We start from the raw sequence: 24,460 nt of genomic DNA, 5'->3' as shown, positions 1-24,460 counted from the left end.
AACCCAGCACCTTATAAATCACCTGTAATTCCAGCACTCAAGATGCAGTTGGGAGAATTAGAAGATCAAGGTCATCCTCCGCTACATAGCAGCTTTAAAGCCAGCCTAGAATACATGCATGAGACTCTCCCCAAAAGAAATTCATTAATCCATTTAAGAAAGCAGGGCTCAGTAGTTAAGAGATGCTTGCCACTGAGCCTGACATCCTGGGTTCTATCCTTAGGACCCGCAAGGTAGAAGAGAACCTGTTGAGCATGGTGGTGCACACCTTTAATCCCAGTACTGGACAGGCAGAGGCAGGTGGATCTATGTGAGTCCAAGGCGTCTGGTCTATATCGCAATTTCCAGGCTAGCCAGAGCTACTTAGTGAGACTCTTTCAAAAGACTATAAATATCTATAATATATACTTGCAATCCCAATCCTCTTATATGTCTGAAGCAGTGAGAAATTTGTTTTTGGAACAAAACTGCCAATGACGTGGTATTTTTGGAATTTTGCAACCCAAGGAGGGACTGCAACAATAAGAGCTGGAACCTTTATCCAGCTGTCTATCAGGGCCCTCAGCTGACACCATTCCTCTGCAGCATGACCTCATAACGATGAGTTCTCAATTTCAGTCGTCGCTGTGGCTTGGGCGTTAGTCATAACTGAGAATGACAAATGAAACTGGTCCAGACAGGCTGTGGGATTCGACCCAAGGCTGACTTCTCACAGACTAAGGAGTTCCCTTCTCTTCCACATGCTGACTGCACCTGTCCTGACCTGGGGCCTTTAAAACAATCACCATTCTGTTCACTGCCCCAGCAAGGTTGCTCTGAAACTTTCACTGGTGAGCGATGAGGACTGATGGGCTCTGATATGTTAAGGACAGTTGAAAATGGTCTTAGGACAGTAAGAAATCAGGACAGGGTTGTGGGAACAACAGACCTTGGCCGGAGACCCACTTCCCCATCAGCCTGGGAGCAGGCAGCTGTGAGACAATGTTTACTGAAAACATGTTTACTGAAAACAATCCAGTGCCCTAAGAAATGTTTACCCGGGTGGTGGTGGCACACACCTTTAATCCCAGCACTCGGGAGGCAGAGGTAGGTGGATCTCTGTTTGAGGCCAGCCTGGTCTACAGAGCGAGTGCCAGGACAGCCTCCAAAATAATACAGAGAAACCCTATCTCGAAAAACCAAAAAAAACAAAAACAACAAAAAAAAAAAGTTCCCGATAAGGGCTCCCTCACTGAAACACCCTGACTTTGATCTTTCAGATGGCTAGCCACCTCTTCCTGCCCCCTGCTGCTGCTGCCCATTCTAGTGTCAGGGATATAACCACCAGCCAGGAGGAGGAAATGTATGTGTGTGTGTGGCAGAAGCTTTTCTGGAGGGAAGCGTTTCTTGGGAAGTTCTCTTGAGCCTTCTTGGGGAGCATAAAGTTTTCTTAACGCAACCGTCTGGTCTCTGTGTCATCAATCCCGACACCCTCGCCACATTCTCGGATACAGGCTGCGCAGCGGGCGCGGCACAGGGTTAGCAGGTGGGTAGCAGAATGTATTGCCTAGCTGGCATGGTGGCACACACCCGTAACCCAGCTCTAAGACCGCTGAGACAGGATTGTGACTTCTACGCTACCCAGGGCTACATAGCAGAACCCTGTCTTACTGTATTAGTTTGACTTTTCTTTTCCTTTTCTTTCTCCTCCTCTTTCTGTCTACTCCTCCCTTCCTCCTCCCCCTTTTAACATTTTAAATTGCAGTGTGTGTGTGTGTGTTCATACCAGGGCACACATTTGGAAGTCGTGGGATAGGGTAGGTTCTCTCCTATCATGTGAGTCTTGGGGATGGAACTCTGATTCTCAGACTTGGCACCAGGCACCTTTACTTATCACACCATCTTGTCCACGTAGGCTTTCCATTACTTTAATAAAATACCCATCACAGATAACTTGATTGGGGTAGGATTTGCTTGGGCATATAGTTTCACTTCACAGTCCTTGGTTGCTTTGATTTTTAGACCCATGGTGAGGCGGGACATCACTATGACCGCAGTGTGTACCAGAAGTTCAGGCTGGTCATGGTGACTCATGCTTTTAATCCCAGGAGGATCTCTGTGAGTTAAAGGCCAGCCTCATCTATACATCCAGTTCCAGACCAACCAAAGCTAGAGAGACCCAATCTTAAGATAAAACAAAAAAACCTGTGTAGCTCATGTAGGCCAGCTTCTGGGATGAGCCTGTCAAAGTAACATTAACAATCCTCCCTCATTTGAGTGCACCAAATTTCTAACACGCCAGTCTTATCCACGTGGCCTCCAAAAATAGAATGTTCTTTTCAGGATTTGTTTGTCTTATGACTGGCCTGAAATATGATGTTTAAATTCAGATTGTATGTGTTGGTGTCACATGATTGGTCACCACTAATTGACGTCTGTTTAATCCCCTTTATGCAGAAAGGGATAAGTCCTCCCGACTTGGGCAGACCATGATAAACATGTCACTACATAGAACCCCCAGCAGGCAGAGAGAATACAACCACCTAACCAGAGACCTTTCCCTTTATACCAATAAAGAGAAGGGACTCCGGAAGGCCACAGGTTTCTCATGTCTGTAATGTCAATATTTGGAGGCAGAGTCAGGAGACTCACAGCAAGTTCAAGGTTGGCCTGGTCTAAATAGTAACTTCTAGGCCTGCCAGGACTATAAAAGACCCTACTTTTAAATACCACAATAAAGCTGGGCGTTGGTGGCGCACGCCCTTAACCCCAGCACTGGGGAGGCAGAGGCTGGCAGATCTCTGAGTTTGAGGCCAGCCTGGTCTACAGAGCGAGTTCCAGAGCAGCCAAGGTTAGGCAGCGAAGGGAGCCATCAAAAGCAGAGAGTTGGAGAAGGTGTAATTGAATGAGGGGCCGTGTTCCAGGCCCAGCAAACAGCAGAACTTGGCAGCTTCAGCCAAGTGGTCCGGCTTTAGAGTTAAGTATAGAAGAAAGGGGTTGTGGAATTTGCCTCTGAGATGAAGGAAAGTCCCCGAGGCCAGGCATGTGTCAGGGTGTCCCTGAATGAAGGCCTAAAGATGCCATTGCATGCCGGGCGTTGGTGGCGCACGCCATTAATCCCAGCACTCGGGAGGCAGAGGCAGGCGGATCTCTGTGAGTTCGAGGCCAGCCTGCTCTACAAAGTGAGTTCCAGGACAGCCTCCAAAGCTACAGAGAAACCCTGTCTCGAAAAACCAAAAAAAAAAAAAAAAAAAAGATGCCATTGCATGAAGCTGTGAAGTTGAAGCCTGGGTTGCCTTGGAGAATCCAAGATGTTCGAGATGCCAGAGTCCTGGGATAGCTGCCAAGGAGAGCTGCTAACGGGGAGTTGAACCAGCTCAAGAGACAGAAGTGTGCTGCAGTCAACAGAGCTGAGCAGAGCTGGAGATCTGAAGAGTGTTTTGACTTCAGACTTAAGAGATGCAGAGTTTAGAATTTGCCCATCTGGTTTTCAGTCTTGCTTTGGTCCAGTATTTCCTCACCAGGCTCCCTTCCCTACATTTTGGATTGGTAATGTATATCCTGTATCATTATATGTTGGAAGTATGTGATTTTTTTTGTTTGTTTTTTGTTTTTTCTGAGGCGGGGATTCTCTGTGGCTGTGCTATTCTTTTTTTTTTTTTTGAGACAGGGTTTCTCTGTATTGTTTTGGACGCTGTCCTGGAACTCGCTCTGTAGACAAGGCTGGCCTCGAACTCACAGAGATCCTCCTGCCTCTGCCTCCCGAGTGCTGGGATTAAAGGCAGATATTCTTTTTTTTTAAGATTTATTTATTTATAGCCGGGCTTGGTGGCACACGCCTTTAATCCCAGCACTCGGGAGGCAGAGGCAGGCAGATCTCTGTGAGTTTGAGGCCAGCCTGGTCTACAGAGCGAGTTCCAGAGCAGCCAAGGTTAGGCAGCGAAGGGAGCCATCAAAAGCAGAGAGTTGGAGAAGGTGTAATTGAATGAGGGGCCGTGTTCCAGGCCCAGCAAACAGCAGAACTTGGCAGCTTCAGCCAAGTGGTCCGGCTTTAGAGTTAAGTATAGAAGAAAGGGGTTGTGGAATTTGCCTCTGAGATGAAGGAAAGTCCCCGAGGCCAGGCATGTGTCAGGGTGTCCCTGAATGAAGGCCTAAAGATGCCATTGCATGCCGGGCGTTGGTGGCGCACGCCATTAATCCCAGCACTCGGGAGGCAGAGGCAGGCGGATCTCTGTGAGTTCGAGGCCAGCCTGCTCTACAAAGTGAGTTCCAGGACAGCCTCCAAAGCTACAGAGAAACCCTGTCTCGAAAAACCAAAAAAAAAAAAAAAAAAAAAGATGCCATTGCATGAAGCTGTGAAGTTGAAGCCTGGGTTGCCTTGGAGAATCCAAGATGTTCGAGATGCCAGAGTCCTGGGATAGCTGCCAAGGAGAGCTGCTAACGGGGAGTTGAACCAGCTCAAGAGACAGAAGTGTGCTGCAGTCAACAGAGCTGAGCAGAGCTGGAGATCTGAAGAGTGTTTTGACTTCAGACTTAAGAGATGCAGAGTTTAGAATTTGCCCATCTGGTTTTCAGTCTTGCTTTGGTCCAGTATTTCCTCACCAGGCTCCCTTCCCTACATTTTGGATTGGTAATGTATATCCTGTATCATTATATGTTGGAAGTATGTGATTTTTTTTGTTTGTTTTTTGTTTTTTCTGAGGCGGGGATTCTCTGTGGCTGTGCTATTCTTTTTTTTTTTTTTGAGACAGGGTTTCTCTGTATTGTTTTGGACGCTGTCCTGGAACTCGCTCTGTAGACAAGGCTGGCCTCGAACTCACAGAGATCCTCCTGCCTCTGCCTCCCGAGTGCTGGGATTAAAGGCAGATATTCTTTTTTTTTAAGATTTATTTATTTATAGCCGGGCTTGGTGGCACACGCCTTTAATCCCAGCACTCGGGAGGCAGAGGCAGGCGGATCTCTGTGAGTTCGAGGCCAGCCTGATCTACAAAGTGAGTTCCAGGACAGTCTCCAAAGCTACAGAGAAACCCTGTCTCGAAAAACCAAAAAAAAAAAAAAAAAAAAGATTTATTTATTTATTACATATACATGCCAGAAGAGGGCACCAGATTGAATTATAGATGGTTGTGAGCCACCATGTGGTTGCTGGGAATTGAACTCAGGACCTCTGGTAGAGCAGTCAGTGCTCTTAACCTCTGAGCCATCTCTCCAGCCCCCCAGATATTCTTTTTTATTTTAATTTTACAGGGGATTACAGTTAAGAGATTGCCTGCCATGAGTCTCAGAAGAGACTTTAGAGTTTGAGACTGTTACAGATGATTGGGACTTTTGTAGTTGGACTGAATGCATTTTTATGTTATGATATGGCTACAAGCCTTTGGGGGCCAGGGAGTGGCTTGAAAGAAAATGCCCCCCAAAGGGAGTGACACTATGAAGTGTGGCTTTGTTGGAGTAGGTATGGCCCTGTTGGAGGAAGTGAGTCACTGTGGGGGTGGGCTTTGAGTTCTTCTATGCTCAAGATACCGCCCAGTGTGTCAGTCAACTTCCTGTTGCCTGTAAGATGTAGGACTCTCAGGTACTTCTTCAGCATCATGTCTGCCTGCACACCGCCACGCTCCCTGACATGATGATAATGAACTGAACCTCTGAACTATACGCAAGCCACTCCAATTAAATGTTTTTCTTATAAAAGTTGCTATGGTCATGGTATCTCTTCACAGCAATAGAACCCAAACTAAGACACCATGTCTTGAAAAAAAATAAAACAATAACAATAGCAAAAAAGGTGATTAGTTAAGTCAGTAGTTTGGGAGATTGCTGTCGTAAATTTTTATTTCATGTTTAGTGCGTGTGTGTGTGTGTGTGTGTGTGTGTGTGTGTGTGTGTGTGTGTGTAGAGGTATATGTATGTGCATGGTCATGAGTATGCCACAATGTACGTGTGGAAGACAGATGACAACTTTTGGGAGTTGTCGCCTTCTACCATATAGGCTGGGAGGCTGGGGTATAGAAGTCAGGTCTTCAGGCTTAGTGGCAAATACCTTTTCATATTGCTGATGACTTTACCAAGACTAGTGTCAGACTTATAATAACCCTCCTGCCTCTGCCTCCCAAGGGCCATTCTCCAGACAGATGATCTGCCCTCCTGTCGGTTAGTTTTTTTGTTTTGTTTTGTTTTTTAATATTTCCAGACAGCAAGTTTATATGTATGCACTGGTGATGGGGGAGGTCCTTCTGTGTATATGTTTGTCCTATTGGTTGATAAATAAAGCACTTTTGGCCAATAGGGAAGCAAGATAGGTGGGACTAGGAGTCGAGAAGGATTCTGGTTTTTTTTGTTTTTTGTTTTGTTTTTTACAAGACTGGGTTTCTCTGTATTGTTTTGGAGTCTGTCCTGGAACTTGCTTTGTAGACCAGGCTGGCCTCGAACTCACAGAGATCCGCCTGCCTCTGCCTCCTGAGTGCTTGGATTAAAGGCATGTGCCACCAATGCCCGGCAAAAGCCCACGTTTAATGGATACAACACTCCCGGTACCAGGTGGCCTTCCAGCCCCCCCAGAGAGGAGACAGGAAAGGGAGACCAGAAAACTGTTCTCTGTGGGACAGTTTAAATACCCTGTGGGAGTGGTCTTGAGTATCTTTGGGGGAGTGGCCATCATTTGGCAGGCTTTCTGAGATACAGCAGGTTTTGGTGGGAGATGGGGAAGAGGGGCTTGGGTGGAACCTCCACCACAACATTCCAGACTCTTTGGGTATGGATGGGGGGAGTTGGGGTGAAGCTTCCACCTTAAAACAAAAACAACAAATTCAGCTGGGTGTGGCAGGCGGAGATAGGTGGACATCTGAGTTTGAGCCAGCCTGGTCTACACAGCTAGTTCAAGCCAGCCTGGGCTATATAACGAAACCCTAGTTTTGTTTATTTTTTTTTTTTAACACACACAGATGCATCTGGATCCACTTTTCTGCTAGTTTTCAGTCAGGGTTTCACTATTCAGCCTTAGCATATATAACGCCAACATAAAATGTCCAGAAGAAGAGGAGGAGGAGGAGGAGGAGGAGGAGGAGGAGGAGGAGGAGGAGGAGGAGGAGGAGGAGAAGAAGAAGAAGAAGAAGAAGAAGAAGAAGAAGAAGAAGAAGAAGAAGAAGAAGAAGAAGAAGAAGAAGAAGGAAAGAAAATAAACTAATTTGTTTTGGATCTAAACTCCTTAACGCCCTCAGAGAAAGGAGTGTTAACTTTAGCAGCCTGAAACCACGCTTTACAATAACAAAAGAACTTCTTGTTAAGCTAAGATTGACTTCCTCACTAAAGGTGCCAGTTTGTGCCCTCACACTTTTCCTGTTGCTCCAGAGTGAGAGTGTGTGGTGCAGTGAATGTGTGTGGTGAGGTGTTTGCTCATTGGAGACTCCAAGGGCATTACCTCATGGGTCTCAGGCCCGGTGACCAAGTGAGGAGAGGGACATGAAGCATGACTCATAGGACTCGCTTCTGCTTTTTGAGAGAGTGATGACAGCTTTTTTTTTTCAAGACAGGGTTCAGCACCACCACCAATGACTGTTGGATTTCTGCTGAAGGTGTTCCCGGCTGCTTTTGTGTACTCGGAAAACGTGCTGATCAGAGCCTACTGCATCAAGGACCCATCTCACAAATATTTTGCTTTGTTGGACTGAAAGAAAAAAAATGCCACAGAATCTTAAAAATGTGGTAGCAGCTTTATAAGGGATTTTGTCCCACCCTCGCAGTACAAAGCTGCATGTACTCAAAGCCCTAGTCTATTTAGAAGGCCTGAAGTGCCGTTCACAGGATGGTGTGTCTGCTGTTGCTCTTTGTTAATTGCATGTGTACAATGGTGCTTTTGTGATCCTGGGAATCTAAACATAGCAGCTTGTCATTCTTTCATTGTTTTTGCTTTAAATAAATAATTCTGTAAAACCAGAAGTAGCGGCCGGGCGTTGGTGGCGCACGCCTTTAATCCCAGAACTCGGGAGGCAGAGGCAGGCAGATCTCTGTAAATTGGAGGCCAGCCTGGTCTACAGAGCGAGTTCCAGGACAGCCTCCAAAGCCACAGAGAAACCCTGTCTCGAAAAAACCAAAAAAAAAAAAAAAAAAAAAAACCAGAAGTAGCAGCGTTGCTTATAGAAATATCATTCTCCCAGCACTTGGGAGGCAGAGGCAGAGATAGAGGCAGAGCTCTGTGAGTTCGAAACCAGCCTTATCTACATGGTATGCTCTGGGGCATCTTACAGTTACAAAGTGAAGTCCTGTCTAAACAAAACAAAACAAACAAAAACAAAAAAATTAGAGAAAAGTCAAATGAGGGTGGGTGCTGGGAGGTGGTAGCACATGCCTTTAATCCGGGCACTCGGGAGGCAGAGGTAGGCAGATAGATCGATCTCTGTGAGTTCGAGGCCAGTCTGGTCTACAAGAGCAAGTTCCAGGACAGCCTTTGAAGCAATACAGAGAAACCCTGTCTCGAAAAACCAAAATAAATAAATAAAATCCTGTCTAAACAAAAAGATATAGAGAAAAGTCAAATGAGGGTGGGTAATAAGATGGCTCAGTAGGTAAAGGTGTTTCTTTACCAAACCTGATTCCCTGGACCCTAGAACCCACATGGTAAAAGGAGATAACATATTCCCTCAAGTTGTCCTAAAAATTCAAAATTCAATGAATAAGTAGGAAGGAAGGAAAGACTGAAAGAATGAAAATAAATCTTGGTTGGATCTAGGGTCTCATCTCCAGCTTTCTTTTTTTGTTTTTCGAGATAGGGTGTGGTGGTTTGAAAGAAAATGGCCCCCAAAGGGAGTAATACTATTAGGAGGTATGACTTTGTTGGAGTACTTATGGCCTCGTTGGAGGAAGTGTATCACTGTGGAGGTCAGCTTTGAGATCTCATATATGCTCAAGTCACTTCCAGTGTCTCAGACCACTTCCTATTGTCTGTGAGTCAAGACACAGGACCCTTAACTACCTCTGCAGCATCGAGTCTGCAGCCTGCATGCTGCCATTTCCACAATAATGATAATGGACCAAACCTCTGAACTCTGAGGAAGCCAGTAAGCAGCTCCGCTCCTTGGCCTCTGCGTCAGCTCCTGCCTCCAGGTTCCCACCCAACTTGAGTTCCTGTTCTGACTTCCTCTGATAATGGCCTATGATCTGAAAATGTAAGCCCCTCTAATGAAATGATTTTCCTTTATAAGAGTTGCCATGGTCCCAGTGTCTGTTCACAGCAACAGAAACCCTTACAAAGATACAGGGTTTCTCTGTGTAGCCCTGACAGTCCTGGAACTTGCTCTACAGACTAGGTTGACCTCAAACTCAGAGATCCAACTGCTTCTGCCTTCTCAGCACTGGGATTAAAGTTATTCACCATCACCTAGCTTATTTTTTTATGTATTTATTTTTTTAAACATGGCTATCATACATATGTCCATGCTTGCCTTGAACTCATTATGTAGCTGAACTCATTATGTAGCCCATGCTTGCCTCTACTTCCAGAGTGCTAAGATTACACCTAAGTGTAAGTATGCCTAGTTTTACCTAAGTGTAAGTATGCCTAGTTTTCTGTGGTACTGGGGAATTAGGCTCAGGGCTATATGCATGGAAGGCAAATACTATATGAGCTGAATTAAATCTCTAGCCCCTGTTCTTGTACTTTTACAGATGACACACATTTTGAGAAAACACACTGAAGTTGGGTGGTGGTGGCACATACCTTTAATTCCCGCATTCGGGAGGCAGAGGCAGGCAGATCTCTGTGTTTGAGGCCAGCCACAACTATGTAGTAACTTCCAGGACAGTCAGGGCTACATAGTAAGACCTTGTCTCAATAAACAAAGTAAACTCCAGTAACAAAATCATAGGCTTGCCAGGTGCAGAAGGGCATGCTTTTAATCTCATTGCTACAGTGAGTTCCAGGACAATATAATCTCAAAATTTAAAAAGATGGAGCCGGGCATTGGTGGCGCTGCAAGCCTTTAATCCCAGCATTCAGGAGGCAGAGGCAGGTGGATCTCTGTGAGTTCAAGGCCAGCCTGGTCTACAGAGCTAGTTCCAGGACAGCCTCCCAAGTCACAGAGGAAACCCTGTCTGGAAAAACAAAAACAAAAACAAAAAAAAAATTAAAAAGATGGGCTCAGCCAGGAGGTGGTGGCACACATCTTTAATCCCAGCACTGGGGAGGTAGAGGTAGGTGGATATCTGCGAGTTCGAGGCCAGCCTGGTCTACAAGCAAGTTCGAGGACAGACACCAAAGCTACAATAAGAAACCCTGTCTTGAAAAACAAAACAAAACAAAAAAACAAAAAACAAAAAAAAGGGAGGGGGAGCTCAAAAAAAGCAAAACCCGAAAGTGTATATTGACTCTATCACTGACAATGATTTTTGCCCCATTCTATGGTATCTATGACTACTTGAGATGCTTAAGAGGTGAATGGTATTCTGATGAGGGGGTTAGGGCTGCCTTTCTGAGTAGGAATGAATTCTGGATTCCAAGGGTATTATCACCTCTTGACCTTGGAACTCGTATAGCAGGCCCAGGTGAAATTAGGTAATAGATTATATATATAATTTATTACTGTGATTTTTTAAAGATTTATTTATTACATATACACCAGATCGAATTGTAGATGGTTGTGAGCCACCATGTGGTTGCTGGGAATTGAACTCAAGACCTCTGGAAGAGCAGTCAGTGCTCTTAACCTCTGAGCCATCTCTCCAGCCCTATTACTGTGATTTAAGGCTTAAATAGACAGGTAGGTCCGCGGATAAATTTACTTTGCTCAGAACTTCGTGCATTTCCAGTGGAGTTCCCTTCTTGGGCTGCGTGCATGCCTGTTTGTCCAGACACAATGTTTTGAATAAAGGTCAACAAGGGAGGTCACCCTCTGGAATGTTTTCTCCTACCGGGAAGGAGGAGGAAGCCTGTGGCCCCTTTTACACCAAGGAGTCTCTGCAAAATCCTGGGCTTCCAACAGCTGCCGATTTCTGCCGGGGAGCTGCAAAAACTTCTGGGGTTGCCATGGTCCATGAGAGCGAAATGCTGGCCACCCTCTGGTCCCGCAGCCCTGAGCCGGCTGCTGCAGCGTCCTCCCCAGTCCCTTTCAAAGGCTTTTCAAGGGGATCCCTACGTGGGGAGGAGCTCGGACGGGACATTAACCTGGGCTTCTGTCCAAACGACTGGGGCGAATAAAAGAGGCTTTTCTTAAACTAATGGGCTACCGCCCTGGGCTAGTCTCAAAGGATTTTTTTTTCTTTTTTAACCCCTCAGTGTTTTCCTGGAGAGCAGGGACGTTCATCCCAAGCTTAGCCGGCACACGGGCATCTATCTCCCTTCCAACTTGAGGCAAACGGATTTCTCACCCTGCTCTGTGCGAGAAAGAAATGAATCTCACACACACACACACACACACACACACACACACACACACACACACACACACACACACACACACACACACACACACACACTCCCCCACTCCACCCCCGCCCCAGCAGCACCCCACCCCATCCCAGCCGCCGGCTGTGGTCAGGTCGACGTGTAGCCATCCGGGGTGACTTGCAAATTCCGGGCCCACTTTGGCTAGGAAAGCGGGAATAGCCTGAAATGCCAAGGCGCCCGCGGCTGCAGGAGGCCTCTCGGTCGGTCTCGGGCATCTCGCTCGACATCGCGGTGGACCGGGGAGGATTTCGGGGCGCGCAGACAAAGGGGCAGCGGGGAGCGCGCGAGCCGCAGCGGCTCGGGCGCTGGGAGGGGCGGCGCGGCGTCTTGTCCCGGCCCCGCGGCGGCAGCGCGTCACGTTCTCTTCCCCGCCCCGAGCCCAAGAGCCGGGGAGGCGGGAGGCGGCGGCCGCGGCGGCTGCTGCTGCTGCTGTGAGGCAGGTGGCGGAGACCCGTGGCGTCTCAGGCGGTGAGCGAAGCGCGGGCCTGTGTTTTCTCTCTCTGTGTCTCCTTCCTCGCCGTCCCACCCTCTCTCTCTCCCTCCGCTCCTTCCCGCCGCTGCGGTCCGGGGGAGGCTGGGAGGGAAGGCTCGCCTCACGCTCCCGCCACGTACCCGGGCCGCGGCGGAGGAGACACGGGCGCACCCGTGAGGGTGGCGGGCGGTGCGGAGACAGCGCCTGTGAGGACGGGCTGGCTGCGAGCCGCGCGCGGTCGGCCCTGTCAGCCGCGGCCCCGGCCTTGCCTTCCTCCCGCCGCCTCAAGATGGAGCGCGGACTCCTTGCCCCTGCGCGGCCGCCTCAGGCGCCGCTCGCTCGCGCTCTCTTCCCCTCTGGCCGCGTACTCTCCTCAGCTCTTGGGGCTGAGTGGGGGGCTCCGGGGACGGCTCTGCCCCTCGTGGAGGCCGCGGGTCCGGTTGGACCTGTTGCCCTGGACGCCGCCACTCGTCACTTGAGCCTTCCTCAGTCAGGCCGGGGACGCCGGGTGCCCGCGAGCCGGCATGGAGGGCGCCCTTGCCGCTGTCGCCTGAGCCGGGCCCCGGTCGGCCCGGCCTCGTCCCTGCTCGTCCCTGGGCTTTTGTTTTCCTTCAGACCCCTTGGATCATGGTTCTCTGAGACGGTGGAAGGGCGACGTGGGGTGCCAGAGCTCTGAAATCACCGCTGCCGGGTAACCCGAACCTGCTCCCGCGGCCGGGCACTGGCGGGAGACAGATGACACTTGTTCGGGGGTGGGGGTGGGGGGCATTTTAAAAGCAGAGCCTTCTGGTTTTCTCTCGAATTTGGAGGTCTTGCGTGATTAGGAGAAGCAACAGAAATACGGGGTTTTGATTCTGGAGTCCAGCCCTGAAATCCTGCAGTCTCTCCACTTGGTGTGGCTTTCCCATCTGGCAGGAACCGCGCACCACCCCCTTCCTCCCTGTCCAGCCCCACCTCTGGGTATGAAGAAATGACACGTTAAGTCTGTAATCGGTGTGGATACTTGTTTTTAGGAGGAACTTGGGCGCCAGTTACTTTTTTTCTGTTTGTTTTAAAGGAGCGTGGAGATAATTTTCTCCTTTTTCTTTATATGTGTGTGTGTGTGTGAGACTATGTTTCTATTTCTGTGACTGTGTCTCTCTGTATGTGCTTCAGCGACCTGGCCTCTTCCTCTTCTAGGCTAGGACTGTGCCTGGCTTCTTGGGGCTGTGTAAGTATTTATGCCATGGCTGGCTGCTGCGATCTCATGATTCCGATTCTAGGATATTATTATTATTATTACTCTTGTGAATGGCTCCCAGTCAGGAGTGCAGTTTGGCTTCTAGGCAAGAATCCTCAGGTATGTTGCTCTTCAGCCTCGGGGGCATTTCTTCCTCTTGTCATAGTAACAATTAACATTTATGGAGGGCTTCGTATGTTCGGGCTCTGGGCAAGTGCAGGGTATTTAATCTTGTGTAATCCACCCAACCTATGGAGGTTGTTGTCATCCTCATTTTACCGAGAGGGCATTGAAAGGTCAGAGTCACAGCCAGTGAGTGTTGTCGGGAGTTGTACTTCGGTCTGCTTAGTAATTTTGTCTGGACAGTGAATGAATGGCAAAACAGCAAGGTTGGACATTATAGTAAAGTGTTCCGCTGAGAGTTAAGCCCCGTGCCCTACTAGGCCTAGTTCAAAGGGGTGAAAACTGAAACTTGCTGGGAACTTTCCTAGGATCCCTGAACATGAGGATTTTGCCATTCTCTGTTTTTTCTTTTTCTTTTTCTTTTTTTCTTTTTGTCGTTGTTGAGCTCAAAAAAGCAAGCCAACCGGGTTCTTTAAGGATATAAACTTCCAGGAGTTTAATAGTTCCTAAAAATTAATTTTTTGCATGTTACATATTTAGTGTGTGTGTTTGTATATGTATGTAGGTGGGTGCCTGTGGAGGTCAGAGGCCAGACAACTTGTGGGAGCAGGGTCCTTCCTTCTGTCATGTAAGTCCAGTGGGTCAAGGTCTGTCCTACTAGGTAGGCCTGGTAGACCAAACTCAGGCTGTCACACCTGGCTGCAAGCACCCTTTCCTGATGAAGTCATCTTTCTACCCTAGAAGTTTGATATTTTTATTTATGTTTACCCAGCTACTAATACTAACTTTGTTACATGACCCGTTACGTACATACGTACGTGTGTGTGTGTGTGTGTGTGTGTGTGTGTGTGTGTGTGTGAACTCAGTAATATTTGATTCCTTTTTTTTTAGCAACCATATTTGGGATTGAACTGAGGGCATTAGAAATGCTAGGCAAGCACTGTGCCATTGAGCTACATCTCCAATGTGGCTTTTTAAAATTATTATTATTATTTTGGTTTTCCTTTCTTTTTTGTTTTCTTCCTCTTTCTTTCTTTCTTTCTTTCTTTCTTTCTCTCTCTCTCTCTCTCCCTCCCTCCCTCCCTCCCTCCCTCCCTCTCTCTCTCTCTCTCTCTCTCTCTCTCTCTCTCTCTCTCTCTCTTTCTTTCTTTCTTTCTTTCTTTCTTTCTTTCTTTCTTTCTTTCCAGACAGTGTTTCTCTGTGGCTTTGGAGGCTGTCCTGGAACTAGCTCTTGTAGTCCAGGCTGGCCTTGAACTCACAGAGATCCCTGTGCCTCTGCCTCCCGAGTGCTGGGATTAAAGGTGTGTGCCACCACTACTTGGCTTAATGATTTATTTTTATTTTATGTGTTTGAATGTATGTGCACTGCTAGAGGAGGCCAAGGAGGATGTTGAATCCCCTGTAACTGGAGTTACAGATGGTTCTGGGAACCAAACCCAAGTCCTTTGCAAGAGGAGTAAGCACTTTAACCTTTGAGCTATCTCTCTATCCCTGTTTAATTGTACAGGCGTGGACACACACACACTTTGTCTCTCTGTCTCGAGGTAGGGAGTATGTTCATGTTAGCAAAGTGCCCAGGGAGGCCAGGTAGTTGTCTCCCAATATGGGTGGGTGCTAAGAACCCACCTTGGGTCCTCTGCAAGAACAGCACTTGCTCTTAACTGCTGAGGCATCTCTCCAGAACCCTCTTTTCTTTCTTCCTTTCTTTTTTTTAATATTTATTTGTTACATATACACTGTTCTGCTTACATGCCAGAAGAGGGCACCAGATTGAATTGTAGATGGTTGTGAGCCACCATGTTGTTGCTGGGAATCGAACTCAGGACCCCAGGAAGAGCAGCCAGTGCTCTTAACCTCTGAGCCATCTCTGCAGCCCAGCACCCTCTTTTCTAAAATCTATTTATTTACTTATTTTTTGTATGGGTGTTTGCCTGCGTGTTTTATGTTCACCCCTGGAGTCATGGGTGTTTGTGAGCTGCCATGTGAACACTGGGAAACAAGCCTGGGTCCTCTGCAACAGCAGTAATAACAGCAGTAAGTGCCCTTAACTGCATAACTCCAGCCTCTTTTTTTACTCTTTCTAAGTTGTGTCTGTTGGGTTTGAAATCCAAAGGGTTGTGTGTAAGGGATGATTTGGTCTTCTTGTATCCCATACATAGGTAGGAACTTTTGAATCTACATATCAAAGGCAAGGGGCTTTCCTCCCCCTGCTCCTCATTTTGTGGAATCCTTTATAGAATTCTACCATTTTTGTGCACAAAATGTTTGAAATTATGTGATTCATAAATTTCAAGACTGACTTTGTAGATGTCAGAACTAAAGGGGAAAAAAAAGTGATCATAGTAAAGATACAAGGAGATGGCTTAATATTTGTTAACATTAAAAAAGCCATTTGAGGGGGCTGGAGAGATGGCTTAGAGGTTAAGAGCACTGACTGCTCTTCCAGAGGTCTTGAGTTCAATTCCAAGCAACCACATGGTGGCTCACAACCATCTACAATTCAATCTGGTGTATATGTAATAAATAAATAAATCTTAAAAAAAAAGCCATTTGACTCATAATTCCCAGTAGGAATTAAAGGCATGCATCATAATGGTAGTACGTGCCTTTAATTCTTGAGCTTGTGAGGCAGAGGCAGACAGATCTCTGAGTTTGAGACCAGCCTAGTCTACAGAGAGAGTTCTAGGCCAACCAAGGATACACAGTGAGAGCTTGTCTCCAAAAACTCTAAAAACAGTCAAAAGAGCCAATTGGGATTCACAGAATAGCTCAGAAGGTAAAGACTCCTGTTCTTAAATCTGGTTCATGGGACTCATTGACTCTTGAAAGTTGTCCTTTGACCTCACACACATGCACGCTAAATGAAATAAATGTAATTTTAAAAAAGCCAACTGTCTATGAAGTGTTAGATGATTTTTCATTCATCCTGTTTAACTCTACTGTCAGAATAGCCAACTTTCTTGTACAAATGAGGTGAGAAGTCAACTAGTTTTTCTTGTCTCCCCCCCTTTCTCCCTTTCTTCCTTTTTTTGTTTTTTGAGGCAGGGTTTCTCTGTGTAGCCCCGGCTGTTCTGGAACTTGCTCTGTAGACCAGGCTGGCTCTGAACTCAGAGATCCACCTGCCTCTGCCTCCTAAGTGCCGGGATTAAAGGCATGAGCCACTATGCTTGGCTCTTGTAGTTTTAATTTGACATGAAAAAGAAGCAAGCAAAAGAGTAAATGTGATTAGTCATGGCAAGACTGTACTTCTCCTTTCAATATTGTTGGAATCTTTTGCTTCTTCCAATGGCTGTTAATGGAGCTGTGATATATCTGCCTGTGTAATGAAGTCTATTCAATAGTCACATCATTTACTGTGCCACATACCCTTTTGGATGCCAGTGACACAGCTGTGGATAAAATGACTGATCCTTACACTCTTAGAACTTCCCTGCCAGCCAATCCCAGCACTTGGAGGCAGAGGCAGGTGGATTTATGAGTTCAAGGCCAGCCTGGTCTACAGTGGAAGTTCCAGGACAGCCGGAACTGCATGGAGAAATCCTGTTTTGAAACAAAACAAAAACCCAACTTCACTTCCCCAAGGAAAGGTAGATGATACACATATAAAATATAATTATTTTGTATATTAGAATGTCATGCATAGTAAAGAAAAAATACAAACTAGAGAAGGAGGAATACTAAGAGTTATGGATAATGGTTAAATTTATAGGAATTTCAGATAGGGTTGCAAGAGACACAACTGAGAATGTGATTTCAGCAGAAATGTAAAGAAAGCTGGAGAATGTTGGGAGAATGTTGGTGCCTAAAGGAAACAGGGATCGTATGGAAGAGGGACCAGAGAATTGCAAGGCCTTCATAGTGGAAGCTTGGAGAACAGATAAACTAAAGCTTTACAGGCTGTTATCCTGAAGGTATTTGTTAGACTATGGAAAACTCAATGATTTAATGTGCCTTCCATTCATCCGTCTACCCGTTTGTCTGTCCTGGAGGTGAGGCTGAACCCAGGCCTCACATGTGCCAGGCCAGCACTCTCCCACTGAGCTGTGCACACACTGCCCTCCTTCACCGCCACCCCATTTAGCTTTTTTATTGAGATGGGATTCCCCTGTGCAGTGTAGGCTAGCCTGGAACTCACAGTCCTCCTGACTTAGCTTCCTGTATGCTGGGATGCAGGTGGGGGTCTTCATACATTGTACCTGGCTTTTTTGTTTGGTTGGTTATGGGGTTTCTCTGTGTAGCTCTGGCTGTCCTTGAACTTACTCTATAGAGCAGGCTGGCCTCGAACTCACAGAGATCCACCTGCCTCTGCCTCCTGAGTGCTGGGATTGAAGATGTGGGCCACCACCACACCTGGCTTTAAACAAAATGGAGCCTTATATATTGCCTCTGATCCGATAGATCTCACCACCTTCCACCTCACTCTCTGCAGTAGCTGGGATTACAGGCATTGACTACCATGCCCAGCTTTCTCCTGTATTATTAACTGTGATCAAGGTTGAATTTAAAAATAGGGAGAATTAAAGTTTAAGAATTTTACTGTCTGACTCATATAGCTAACGAAAACAGAGCAAGAACTGAACCCTAGTTCGTGTTACTTTAATAAATGTGCAAAATGCTTTGGCAATAGAACATCAAGTCAGTGGGTGCTCAAAAGCTGGCTGGCCAGGTACTTGACATACGGGCTTGACCCTCTCCACACCCACACTGGAGATTAAACCCCGAGTTTCATACATGCTATATTCCCAGCATCACCTTTCTATTGAGTATATACTTTTAAAATATAATTTATTTTTATTTTATGTGCATTAGTGTGAAGGTGCCAGATCTCCTGTGTTGTAATTTATTTGAAAATGCTGTGAAGATGCCGGGCGTTGGTGGCCGACGCCTTTAATCCCAGCACTCGGGAGGCAGAGGCAGGTGGATCTCTATAAATTCGAGACCAGCCTGGACTACCAAGCGAGTTCCAGGACAGCCTCCAAAGCCACAGAGAAACCCTGTCTCGAAAAAACCCCCCAAAAAAAAAAAAATGCTGTGAAGAGGGTTGGAGAGATGACTCAGCGGTTAAGCGGTTAAGAGCACTGGCTGCTCTTCCAAAGGACCTGAGTTCAATTCCCAGCAACCACATGATGGCTCACAACCACCTATAGTGATACCTGGTGCCCTCTTCTGGCACACTGTATAGATATTAAATAAATAATCTTAAAAAAATTCTGTGAAGAAGCCGGGCGTTGGTGGCGCACGCCTTTAATCTCAGCACTCGGGAGGCAGAGGCAGGCGGATCTCTGTGAGTTCGAGGCCAGCCTGGTCTACAGAGTGAGTTCCAGGACAGCCTCCAAAGCCACAGAGAAACCCTGTCTCGAAAAACCAAAAAAAAAAAAAAAAAAAAAATTCTGTGAAGAAAAGCCTCACCATGCAACAAGGCTCACATAGGTTTATTTGAAGAGGAGAGAGAAGGGGGGGCAGAGACCAGTCCCTGGGGGCAAAAGTGGAAGAGAAGGAGAGAGGAAGGGAAAGAGAGAAAAAGACTGGAGGTGGGCAAGGTCCACCTTTTAAAAGGGTCGTAGTGACTGCACAGGTGGTGCTGTTAGTGGCTGCAGTTGAGGACAGATCCTGAGTCCTCTGGAAGAGCAGCCAGTGCTCTTCACCGCTGAGCCGTCTCCAGCTCTTACTTTACTATTTTTGTACATCAACCCAGGATCTTTGTTTAACCCAAGGAAGGGGTCTATGTCATGACATCTGCATATGCTCTCTTCCCCAGCTGTACTTTTGGCAGCACAGCCCTGCTTTTTAGTCTTAAAATTTTCAAGAATCTCTTGGAAAAACAAAAACAAGCCAGTCTGGTTTTTCTTTGCTTTTTGTTTTTTTGTTTTATAAGACAGGGCCGTGGCTTTGGAGGCTGTCCTGGAACTCACTACGGAGACCAGGCTGACCTCGAACTCACAGAGATCCGCCTGCCTCTGCCTCCCGAGTGCTGGGATTAAAGGCGTGTGCCACCAACGCCCGGCTGCCAGTCTGTTTTTAATCAGTAATTTAATAGTGATTCTCAAATGCTCCCAATAGGCTAGAGGTCCTCATTTCTGATAAGTTGTAGGTGGTACTTCACACCATGATGCTTCATACCGCAATCATCAACACGTCTGATAATTGTCTACCGAGCTAGTTCCAGGACAGGCTCCAAAGCTACACAGAGAAACCCTGTCTTGAAAAACCAAAAAAAAAAAAAAAAGGGGGGGCAGAAAAACAACAATAAAAAGGTTTCATGGTTCAGTTTCCTTTCTTTTTGGGGAGCAGTGGGGGTCACAATTTCCAAGACTGTTTTTCTGTGTAGGCCAAGCTGTCCTGGAACTGTGTAGACCAGGCTGGCCTTGAACTCAGAGATTTATATGCCTCTGCCTCCCGAGTACTAGGATTAAAGGTGTGTACTGCAACTGCCTGGTTGGTTTAAATCCAGTTTAACATAAACTTTTATATAAGTATTTTCAATCTTAATTGGAAAACAGTGTCTGTAATATTCTGTATATGAATTTTTTAGATAGCTGTTTGAGGCTTTAAGCTATTACAGCATCTTATAGATTTATAAATAAACATAGGGTATGTTTCCCATATAGGTGGAACTCAAGAATCCATATGCTTTAAGTCAGTATTTGTGTTACAGAGAGTTATTGATTGATGGTAGTATGCAGGAATTTTAGGGAAGAATGACCTCTTCAAATTGTACTCAGGGTACAGAAGGAGCTTCTCCTACTCCATTTTTGTTTTTTTTTTAACAGGTTGGCAGATTGTACTTAACCAACCTTGAATTTGGCTAGGACATCTGGGTTAATATCCTGGACCTGGCATGAAGTGCCAAGGAATCTTGGCCACAGTCAGTAAAGAGCTTTTTTTCCCTTTAAGTCTCCATCTGGCACTTGTAGAACAGATTCCATTAGCACTAACTCAATGGGTGGGTCTGTTTTTTGATTGTCTGTTTATTGTGGTTCAGCAACAACATCTTTAAAAAAAGTATTTTTTGCAAAGTTCTTGAAAAGAGCAAATAGTTCTGTTACAGAATCCCTGTTGGAAGGCCTGTCTGGCATCTTTGTCCCTGGAGAAGCTTGCGTTTTCACGTCTTATCTCTTCTCAGGAATCTTCATGAGGCTAAGGCAGACATTTTGCTTTCCTGAATTTTATGTAATCATATGGCTCAGTATACTTCCAACTTGAATTATGTAGTTTGGTGTTTATATTCTCCCTTGCTTACTTATATCTAAGCTTGGATTAAATCCCAGTTGAAGAGTCTGCCCATTTTTTGACACTTGAAAGTGGCAAGTCCTTGATTAACAATGTTATTTTTGAAGCCAAGGGGTTAAGGATCCAGATGTTCAGGATGTGCAAATCATCTGGAATTTAGGTTTGATGTATACCAGAAAGGCAACTCTGATTAGTTTTTTTCTTCCTGAATGTACAGATTATTTTTTTTATTTAAATTAGAAACAATCTTGTTTTACATGTCAATCCCAGTTCCCTCTCCCTCCCTTCCTCCCCTGCTTCCCACCTATCCCATCCCATCCCCTTTCTGCATGTACATATTATTTTTATTTCATTTTAATTTACGTGTGTGTGTGTGTGTGTATGTGTGTGTAGGTCAGAGGGATAGGTTAGTTACTGTGCAAGTCAACTTATAGAAGAGAGTTTATTTGGGTTTATGGTTCCAGAGGATGTCTATAATAATGGCAGAGGAGACATGGCAGCAGGGGGCAAGAGCAAAAAGCTGAGAGATTACATTTTCACCTGCAAGCGTGAAGCAGACAGAGCAATCTGGAAGTGGGGTGAAGCTGTGACCTCTCAAAGCCCACCCCTAGTGACTCTGCGCTACCTCCTCAGACAGCACCAAAGGAGCCTCTGGGAGACAGTCATTCAAACCACCAGAGAGGACAGTAAAGGGGAGCCAGTTCTTTCTTTCCCCATGTGGTTTCCAGGGTGGGAGCTAGAGTGACTGGGCTTGGCAGCAGAGTGCTCTTGTCCACTGAGCCATTTTTCTGGTCCTATACGTTCTTCAACTCCCCCTTTCAGGAAAAATAGGTGATAGTAGGGGTATTTTCGTAGAGATCCTTTTTTTTGTTTGTTTTTTGAGACAGGATTTCATTGTGTAGCTCTGGCTATCCTGGAACTTACTCTGTAGACCAGGCTGGCCTTGAATTCACAGAGATCCACCTACCTCTGCCTCCCATGTGCTGGGATTAAAGGTGTGGGCTACCACTGCCTAGCCGCTGTTGATATTTAAAAAAAAATTGTAGAACCAAGGATATCTTTGAACTAGTGGTCTGCTGTTGCTGTGGTCTGGAGTCTTATGTCCAGTTCACCCTTTTCTTGACTGTAAACTCCAGCTCTGTTACTTTGTGGGAGACTATACAAACCTTTGGAGCCCAGATCTTTTGTGTATAAGTTGTAGATAATAGTTGCTTGATAGTGGTCATGTAGTTTAAATGGATCAATGGGTGTAAACTCAGTAAATGCTCTTCTTCTGCTTCAGCCCCTTTCAAGTAGCAGTAATATCATTTAAATTGTACTGGAAGACAATGAGGCTTCTTGGTTTGAGAAATTAAAGTTTTCTTTCTGCCATGTTTACAAAGTTAATTTTGAGTAGGAGTGACTTGCATGACTGAAAGGGCATGTTTTAATGAGCAGTTGTCATTGGGGAACCTGTGATTTACAAGGACTTAAATGTTCCGAATGGAAAAGCAACTTGTGCTCCCCTGTCAGAACTTGGGCCTTGCCAGCTTTCAGGCCCTTTTGTATGCTCCCAGTTTTCTTTCTCAAAGTTTAATTAAGGGTGGAGTTTTCCTTCTGGTCTGGTGGAACTTGAGTGTCTGCATTGCAGGTTAGCTGCATATGATGGTGACCAGCACGGAAGTTGGCACTTAAAGTCCAAATGAAAGCAGTTCTGCGTTTCCCCTGATGGCATCTAGGCTGACTGCTGGAGACAGTGGTGGATCCGTGAGTGCGTTTAATAAACCGATGGCTTCTTTTGAAATCATCATCTGCAGTGTTATCAATATGGAAATGTTGTTTTTTCCGTTGGCTCTCATGACCCACAGCAACCATTATAGTTGCACATAAGCCTTTAAGGAGGGGAGCACAAACCCCGAGTGATGAGGGGAGGTCTGGATTCTTCTGAGCGTCTGTGTCCTTTTGTTATTGTGAACAGTAGGTGTGCTTTTGCTTTCCGTGTCCACCATGTGCTCTGAAGGAGCAGCGACAGTGTGCCTTCTTTTATTTATTTCTCTGTGAGGACTGGAAAGGAAGACGATTTAATACACCTGAAATGACTTTCATCTCCCTGTGTATATAACAGGTCAGAAACAGCGTGCTTTATGGTCAGGAGTCTGGAGATTGGAGTTTAAGTCATAGACTGTTAAGTAACAAGTGATTATACTTTTAGAATCAGTTTCCTCAGTGGTAAAGTGAGTTTGTTGAACTAAATTGCTAAGGTCTTTTCTGGGTCTAAAGTTTTATGTTGTATTAAACATCTTGTTCCCTTTTACACAATTAGTATAATTGACTGCTGCTGACCTTAAGTTCTTCTGGGAGATACTAACCAAAGCTAGTATTTTAGTCTCCTTTAAAGATCTGTTTCTAAGCAGATATATATATATGAATTACAGAACCACTGGGAATTTTGTAGAATATTATATAAATGAACAGAATATCTTAAATTATTTAGCTTTCTGGGTTTCTTATTTTTCCACATTCTTTTGCAGAAGGAAGAGCTTTGGAAGGCTGTTTGTTTTTGTGTATGTAAGTCATAAAGAACAATAGTTCTCATTCCACTGAGCCAAGCAGATATTCATAATCTCAGGCAGTTGCATCAGAGTTCCTTCTTAAAAAAAAGCATTGTCTAATGTCTTAGTCCTCTGCTGGGGTTGGTTTCATTTTCTCTCTGTCTCTGTGTCTCTCTTTCCCCTTCTTTTTAAAAAGCACAGAGTACAACTTGTACTCTATACTGTGTCATACACCCTATTTTAAAACCATACAACTTTCAAGTATGACTTAATTTTTCAGAGGATTATGTCTGCTGACTTTTTTGAAAAAATGCTGTAAACCTTTCTATTCACTGTCAGTGTCTTATTGTATGATTCTCTCAAACCAACACTTAATGCTGACAGGTTGATTTTATAAATTGCTCTGTAAGGACTTGATCGGTAGAAACAGAAAGTCAGATTCCCTTGTAACACCTTTTGAATTAAGGAGCCAATTAATTTTCTGATTCTCATTGGCTTGTTTTGGCCCTGGAGTGTCTGTACAAGCTTCTTCACATTGATCTTTTGACTAGTGACTCCTTTGTTTACTGTCATCTTTTGTTCCTTACTCTTGCTAGAGAGAAGTAGTTTGCTTTTTCAGCTTGTTCATTTTAAAGCTGCTGACTCTGTATGTTTAACTATTTGTTGGCTCCGTTGTCAGTGTGTGCTACATAAGCCCCTGTCTCAATAAACAAAACAAGAGTCTGGGGAAGTGGCGCAGCGGGCAAAAGCACTTGTTTTGCAAGCATGAAGACCTGAGTTGAAATACATAACACACACATTAAAAAACCAGACACACTGCACAGACTTGTGATCCAGCATTGGGGGTGGAGACAGGTGAGTTCCAAGAGCTAGCTGGCCGGCCAGCCTACCTTCAACAGCAAGCTTCTGGGTCAGTGAGAGACAGTGTCTTAAGGGAGTAAGTAAGAGAGCAATGGACAAAGACTTTTTTTGAGACAGGGTTTCTCTGTATAACAGTCCTGGTACTCACTCTTTAGACCAGGCTGGTCTGAACTCACTGAGATCCAACTGCCTCTGCTTCCCAAGTACTGGGATTAAAGGTGTGTACCACTGCCTGGCAACAGAGACATTTGATGTCCTTCTCCGACCTCTCTGCATGTTCTTGCATAGGCGTATGGGTATGTACCTGGACACATAGGTATACTACATACAGGTACATCTCATGTTTTTTTTTTTTAAGCTGGCTGCCAGGCATGGAGATGGCTCAGCCAATAATGTATTTGCCGCATAAGCATGTGGAGCTGAGCTAGAGTTTGGAAAAATCTAGACTTTGGAAAAATCTAGATGTAAGGGCAAGTGTGATGGAACACACCTTTTATCCCAGTACTTGGGAGACAGAGGCAGGTGGATCTCTGATTCCAGGCTGGTCTCATCTACACAGTTTCAGGACAGCCAGGGCTACATAGAGAGACCCTGTTTCAAAACAAACA

General features: G+C 45.6%; 1 protein-coding gene and 1 long non-coding RNA gene across 8 annotated transcripts in view; both read left to right on the top strand.

Annotated features, from left to right (window-relative positions):
• Positions 1-3,251: 3,251 nt before the first annotated feature.
• LOC121133978 lies at positions 3,252-7,911 on the top strand. 2 transcript variants are annotated; one of them, XR_005870987.1, is made up of 2 exons: positions 3,252-3,528; positions 7,509-7,911. It is a non-coding gene; the product is annotated as an uncharacterized LOC121133978 (long non-coding RNA). The 2 variants fall into 2 exon arrangements; XR_005870988.1 differs by having other exon boundaries at positions 7,505-7,911.
• A 3,878-nt stretch (positions 7,912-11,789) lies between these two features.
• Clip1 (CAP-Gly domain containing linker protein 1) overlaps positions 11,790-24,460 on the top strand; it is a 108,530-nt gene continuing 95,859 nt past the window's right edge. For all 6 annotated transcript variants that reach the window (XM_040731656.1, XM_040731653.1, XM_040731655.1 and 3 more), the window contains exon 1: positions 11,790-11,884. The gene's annotated coding sequence lies outside the window, so the exon portion shown is untranslated. The remainder of the gene's footprint in view (positions 11,885-24,460) is intronic.

This window comes from Mesocricetus auratus, unplaced genomic scaffold (genome assembly GCF_017639785.1).
Source record: "Mesocricetus auratus isolate SY011 unplaced genomic scaffold, BCM_Maur_2.0 Super-Scaffold_100025, whole genome shotgun sequence".
Lineage (NCBI taxonomy): Eukaryota > Metazoa > Chordata > Mammalia > Rodentia > Cricetidae > Mesocricetus > Mesocricetus auratus.
Note: the sequence above shows the minus strand (reverse complement) of the source record. Positions and strands in the feature narration are given on the sequence as shown.